We start from the raw sequence: 7,759 nt of genomic DNA, 5'->3' as shown, positions 1-7,759 counted from the left end.
ACATTCAAAAGACCAGCTCTGGTTATTAATGGTGGCGGTGGCTGTCAAGTGAAATGCAATCAGCGTGCTGTTGGTCATGCACGTGCTTGAACTCTGTAGGTAGGTTTGAGTGAGCATCCTGGGCATCGGCCAAAACAGTGGCATGACATACACAAGACTGAATATGATTAACAGGCATCATTTTGAAAGACGAGGTAGCTGAAATTACACCGTTATTATAGTTTGACTGGAAACTATATTTAAGACCATAAACTTTATTTGACTTTCTAGTCCTGGCAGAGCGCTGCAACAAAGTGAGTAGAAATAGTTTGACTAACATTGTGTTTAATGTTTTTTCTTTTCTCCCTGTTTGATGCAAAGCCCTGTCGATTTTGGCTCTAATTTTCACCAAATCTTGGTCACATTCCCGTTTGATTATACTGGGTTCACTTGATAAAACTTTGCTTTGTTGGTTTTTCTTGCGCATTTGTGGAGTTTGTGTTTATTTCTAAGCTAACATTGCACACAGCAGAGCAGAAGCAGAAAAGAGGCATCAAGTCAAAACACTCGGCAGCAAGCATTAATATTACTTCCTTTGGATTTTCCAGACATGCAATTTAAAAAAACGATTCCAACATGTAAATTATCTCACATTCTTCCACATAGTACCTTTAACTATGGAAGGCCTGATCAAGTATTTTTTGCCCCTATTCGATCTGAATCCCAATGCAATACCATTTTTTCTTAGATAATTCACACTTAAACTACATAAAATAATTAAAATCAATCCACTGTATATGGTTGACAACTAAATATCTCTGCCGTGCAATAAGAAAATTATCAATTTCTGCATCTAAGCTGTTTCTATATGGTATGTGGGTGATCAGAAATTTTGTTGTAAAGCTCCGGTAGGGCGCTATCTAAAATGGAGTGTCAACAGGCTAAATGTGCTGTGGCTCCGCCAGCTCAAAAAGGCAACAAAAACCTGTAATCTGTACATGCATGTCAAAAAATGTACTGTAGATCAACTGTAGTACCTGGTTGCACCACCAGGTGGAATCTCTTGTTGTTTACTACTGTTGCAATCTGAGGAGGCATCACTCAAAGTAGAGGCAGTTCGTGTTGGCAAGCAAGTGTTAGGGGGTTTTAGCTAGCAATGGGCACAATGACAAAGACTTCTGTGGTGCTTAATGACCTCCGACAGGCTGGGATCAATGAGGACAGCGTTGCTATCACCTAGTGGCATATGTAATAGAGCAGCCTTAAACTTTCTGATGATCAGTGAAAAATTTCTAACCCAATACCAGTGTGAGAGTGGACATAAATAAAGAATCAGGCTCAGGTTTGTGCCGATACTGATCAGTTAAATATGACGTAATAGTTTGAGATCAGATTGGGACATTCATGCACACAGCAGTAATGTAAAGCATTTAAAGTTGGCACAAAGTCAGCTGAAACAGAAAAATGCCCAGTTTTAGCTTTTACTTCAGAGGACAAGAAAACACTTTCAGGAATCGGCGTCACTTTGGACATCAACACAACACTGACGTCACAGTGTTCCACTTCTCCTTCCACTCTGTGAGTGTCATGAAAGTCTGGAGTGAACTTTTGCCAGAGACTGACTTTGCTCTCTCCTCCTTGTTCTTTGCCTTGTTGGTCTTTGTCAGCGTGTCAGAATAATGAGGCTAAGAGAAATGCAGCATTTGGGCCGGAGCAGGGACATCGAGCTCAGCGCCTGCATGAATATTCAGTCCTGCATATGGTGCTGCGCATAAGGATCTGCATCCACTTAAAGACACTAATTAGGATGCTTGATTTGCAAAGAAGTGGCTGTGGTTGCTGTCAAAGAGCCTCTTGAGCTTAGTTAGTAGTTTTTCTTCGCTCAAGAGGAACGGCAAGGGTGAGAAAAAGGGAGAAGGTGGATCCCTGGAAGTGGATTATTGAAGTGTGGACTGACCTGTAACAAAACACTGAGGAGCTTTTATTTGGGAGGGAGAGAGAATGTCATGTCACATCATGTCACGGATCACTGAGCTTAAATAACTGACTCCTTTAAAAGGGTAATACAAGTGCTTTTTTTTTTTAAAGTTTGTGTCAATGGTTCAGGTTCACCTCTCTGGAGTCAGCATAGTCTCAGATATTTCAGGGTTGTTGTTTTTCCCCCCCTCTTCCTTCAGAAAAAGCTATTTTTACTCCCGATCAGGATGAAAAACAACACCCACAGAGTGAGATAATCAATCACCTCGAACATGACAAACCGCTCTGTTCTTTCTTTCATCAGCATTTTCAGTCCAATTACACTGTGAGGAAAAATAGATTTGGAACATCTTACGATATAATATAATCCAAACACAACAATACACCGAGAATAGACTTGAATCAATGCCTCCCAGGGGACAGAGAAAAACAGAATCTGTAGTTTCACAAGGGCACAGTTTATTTTGCTGTGATTTCTAAATCTTTTACTAATCTGTCCACTTCCTGTATGTTTGCTCAGACTCTGTCTTTCACATTGATTACCACGTAATGACATAGAAATTTATTTTAGGATATAATTTGTGAAGAAATTGCAACTGTTATTGTGACATTCTTGAAAATTCTCTCAAAGGTGTCACAAAAATGCCATTTGTTTTCTAATTAAAATAGTGAAAATCAGGTTGAAGATATGATTAGGAGCGGACAATCAGAAATGAAAAAGGTAACAAATGTGTTTTAAAGGAATAAAACAGGCTTCTAACAGGCCAAAAATAGCAGTGCATTTTAAAAAATCCAAGGGGATATGCTGGCGTAGGCGTGCTGTTTCAGGCATGCTTCACAAAAGTGATTTTGCAGGCCCTGTTTGTGTGCAGATTGTAAATGATGGCAGTGTCACCTTTCACATGTGAATGCTGCTTGAAAAACAGCTAAATACATGTGCGAGCCCCTCAGGGTTCAAGCACTCGGCTCACAAATGTGGCTTTTGATTCAGGAAACTATCTCATGTTGCAAAAATCGCAGCTTACAACGGTAAGTAAATTTGGTAAAACAGGCCGCTGCAGGTCAGATGAAGGCAGGGTGTAATGGAGGCTAAACGCACCATCAACACCATTTACCTCTTTTCAAAGTCACATCTTTCTCTCAGCAGTCAGACTTTAAACTCGCGACTGAAGTCAAACTTCCCCCTCTCAGTTTCTTGGAGATCTGATGATTGTTTGATTTGTTTTTCCCCCGGAGCTCTGCATCCCCATGTCAGCACCATTGTATCCCGTTAATATGGAGCGACTGCCAACCCGCCACCACCACCAGACAAACGCAGCCTTTGTGTTAAAGCTCACGGGCCGACTGTAAACACTGCAGGAGTTGCTTCAATGGTGCAGAGAATGAATCAGAGATCGGGGGGATATAAAATATATAAATATTTAACATTTGAACCCATACATTTGGTATAAGCTTACATAAACTGATCAGCCACAACACTAAAACCACTTACAGGTAAAAGTGCATGAACTAAATTGTCATGCAAAGACTGCAGACTATTTAACGTACAGTTTCTGATTAATAAAACAACTATTCTATTCGTGAAAATGCCAAAAATGGAGATTTTGCAGTTTTTTGGACCACATTAAAACCAGGTCCAGATCAGAAACCAATGAACTTAGGTGGGTCAAACTGGAATAGATTGTTGTGCAAAGGCGAAAGACTCTTTAAAACATCATTTTTGATTCATACAACCATTAATTTCTACATTAAAATGCAAAAACATGGAGATTTTAATGGGTCTTTTTGCAGCTGGACCACATTAAACCAGGCCCAGATCAAAAAACAGAGAGCTTAGGTTGGTCAAGTCTGGAATAGATTGTTGTGCAAAGACGAAAGATTCTTTAAAACACAATTTTTGATTTGGACAACCATTATTCTCTATATTAAAATGTGAAAACATGGAGATTTCAGTGTGTTTTTTTTGCATCTGGGCCACTTTAGACCAGGTTCAGATCAAAAACCTCTATGCTTCGATGGGTTAAATCTGGAGTAGATCACATTTTGGTACCAACAATATAGATGCCCCATCCAGGAAACCAGTGGACCCAAAGGATCCAGTGCTGATGTTCCAGGACCAGACATAACAGGACACCTATAGAGGTTCCATGTTTATGTAACAATGATCCCAGCTGTTTTGGCAGCAGGTGCAGGTTGTTTTTAATGTTGTGGCTGATTGGTGTACATTTACATAGTGGAGTCCAAACGTGTGACACCAGCAGTAAAGATATTTCTATTAAATATTTCTTTATGATTTAATGTACTTTTTTTATAGCAAATATTGATCTTCTGCTCACTTTTGGTCTGCCTGATCTTGCTTCGGATAAAATTGATTTCGTTTGCACAGAGCATGTTAGAATGCAGTGTACTGACCCCTTAGAAACTTTTTGTTGGACCATAATTTGATACTGAGACAGCCCTATTTTGGATAGAATAACAATTGGACTTTTGACAGTTTCACTAGTTCCAGTGCCATGTTTCCCAGTGTCACAGTGCTACTTAACAGTGGTGTAAAGTACATTTACTCAAGTAGTGTATCTGAGTAGAATTTTAAGTGCATTTAACGCTACTTTATTCTTCCACTCATTCATATTTCAGAGGAAACTAGTGAGTTTTCTACTGCATTTATTAGAGAGCTGTAGTTCCTTTTAGGATAAAGAGTTTTCCACAATGGATATAACCATATAAGTATGTTATGTTTTAAAATATAGCACATTGTTAAAGATTAAACCAGTGGTTTCCACTCTTTTTGGCTTCTTACAAAAGGCACTGTGTAGTCTGGCTCACATATTGGATGTCTAAGCTGCCTCTTCCAAATTTTCACCTCTAACATTCTCACATAGTTTCATTTCAACAAACACTTGAAAAATCAAAGATTAGATAAAGAGTCCAAAATCTGAAAACAGATTTGTGCATGAGATCTTTAGTTTTTATTCTCTTCTTTTCCATGAATCGTCTCAAGACCTGTCAGTCTTGAGTCATGGAAAGGCATGAGAATAACACGCAGTGATCAGGACACACTTTTTGCATTTGGCATGTTATTGTATGCTGTATAGTGATGACAAATGATCTCTATTTTGAATACAAATTTTAATATATTCTCTGTATATTTAGCTTGAGATGATAATCTGTAAGCTCCATTAATATACCTATCATTTAAAGGTGGTCATTATTGCATAACTGATATTTTTTATGTTTTTTGACATTTATTTTTCATGAAATTACAATGAATAACTTAGTAAATTGATTAAAAACAACAACAACCATACACTGTATTTTGGGTGTAAACACCTGTTTGACTTTTTTTTTTTTTTAAACATATTTTGTTCTCACAACCCTTCTGCTAGATCCTTTTTTTTTTTTTGCATAGATCTTTTTTATTTGTATTTATTTGTTTTTTGCAAAACCTTCTTTTTATAGTGTTCCTGTAAACCTGTATAGACTCAGCCAAAGATCCTGTGAGGGAAGAAAATCCACTTTGTGTCACCGGTGTACAGTTTTTCTTCTTCAAATAAATCTAATGGAGTGACATGTCTCCTCTTGTCTGTTCCAGGAATCACATTCTCCCTGTTAAATTTTCATTCACATCGTATCAATAATTGAAGCTAAACCAGGACCTCTAGGGTTCAAATTAGGCAGCTCATGAAAAATAAGGCGTGTCACATTAACTAGGCTGATGCTTTTGTTTTTCATTCTATCAGATACATATTTAATGCACTGAGTCAGACATAATATTGGCAGATACCCAGTAATACACAGAAATAAATGTATATTTCTCCATAACACTGGCTGCATCTTACAGGATTGTTTAACCCTTTTGTCTGTACAGAGTTCATTCTGTCCCATAAGTACAATAAGCGTTCAGAATTGTAAATTCCGGACTCTGAGGTCGCCTCTCCAGCAGGAGCCAACCTGTCGTGTTGAACACTCAGGATGAGTTAAGGTTGTGTCCTGCTGTAAATATCTGGCAACCCGCTAAGAAGCTATTTGGTGGTTTGAGGCCATCCCTTCCTCTGCGGATGTATCTCCGTCCTCCTGGGGATTCGGTTATAGTCGCTGCTGGTGTGGACTGCAGAGACAAATGAAAAGGTTTTTTTAGTTATGCAGGAACTCCAAGTTGACTCCAAGACTTTCCCAGTTTCCCATTTTATGGCTTGGTGAGGGAGTTATGGCCACTTAATGCCTCTTCTCAATCCGTGTAGAATTCCTCCTCTGCTATTACACATAGAATATGGTAACCAAAACTGCCAATGTGTAAAACTACAGACTGTATATGTTGCTCTTTGGGTTTGTACCCTCAATATAACCAGATGTCAATTTAGATTCAGTCTTATAATGATTTTGTAAGGTTTTTCTTCAGAGTTTCATTGATTTTTACCCATGTTTTTTGAAGATACTGATTAGTTTAATCCATTTTCACCAAGATTTTGCATCCCTACAAACTCATACTCTGACTGTATGACACTGATATATAATATCAAAACCCTGTGAACTTTCCAGTTTAAAACATTGAGAAAATGCAAATAGACTCATTAATATGCATTCAAATCTATATATGTCAGTGAAAATATTAGAAAAGCAGGATCAGTGGTTGACTTTGGCTAAAATCCAGTATTGATTTGTGGCTCAGGTTCATTTTTTTCATATTTGGATGATGTTCATTTTGTCGTTAACTATCATAGGATAACGTTATTTTTTATACCGACAAATCAAACACATCAAGAACGCACTCATACTCTGCCAATACCCGATATGGGCCATAAACAAAAGAAAACAACAAGCTAAAAACAAAGTTAAAAAAAAACAAAAGGAAACACAAACAAAACGCACACAACAACCGGACAATAAAAACAAAGACACAATCACCATCCCATATATCCGTGGGATAACAGAACCCATACAGCGCATAATGAAAAAACACAACATCAACACAGCAGTAAAACCACATACAAAACTCCGGCAGCTATTAGTCCATCCCAAAGACAAAAAAGAACCGGACAAGAAATGCAACATCATTTATGAAATTCCCTGCAAATCTTGCGAGAAAACATACATTGGAGAAACAGGCAGAACATTCAACACAAGAAGAAAAGAACACCAGACAGAATGTGAAAAGGAAACACCTGGACGACTCACAAGAACACAAAAAGGAAAAGCCGAACAAGAAAACAAAAAATCAGCCATCAGGGATGACTGCAAAAGAAATAATCATATCATGGACTGGGACAGGGGGAGGATTGTAACATCGGAGACCAACAAGCATAAATGATGGATCAAGGAGGCCATCGAGATCAGGAAGCGGGCGAGCTGCTCCATGAACCGGGACGAGGGGGACTACACCCTCTAATACCTGAGACTCCATCCTCCAGAGACCACCTGACGGCGGGGGGCGTGGCCTATCTGACAGATTCTGACAGATCTGTCAGACCGGTCACATGATAAAAAGGACACGTCAGCACACGTCAGATGACGCTCTGAAGAAGACTGCAGTTGAAACATGTCAGCTAAGGTAAAACCATCTTATCTTTGAGTTGTCGGTGTAAAAGAAATAACGTTATCCAACATTTTTTAATGTTATAATCTGTCATCTATACTGAAACAATAGGGGAGCTAACCTAACCAGTGAACTCGGTGTGATTTCACACTGTAGATATTTAGAGTTAAGGGATTTACCTGTACACAGGGATGGGGCAGCTGCAGAAGCAGGTTACACTGTATTCAGCACACTCACATTTCTAGACCTTTTTTCTGCAGAGGCTTTTGT

Source organism: Amphiprion ocellaris, chromosome 1, assembly GCF_022539595.1.
Source record: "Amphiprion ocellaris isolate individual 3 ecotype Okinawa chromosome 1, ASM2253959v1, whole genome shotgun sequence".
NCBI lineage: Eukaryota > Metazoa > Chordata > Actinopteri > Pomacentridae > Amphiprion > Amphiprion ocellaris.
Note: the sequence above shows the minus strand (reverse complement) of the source record.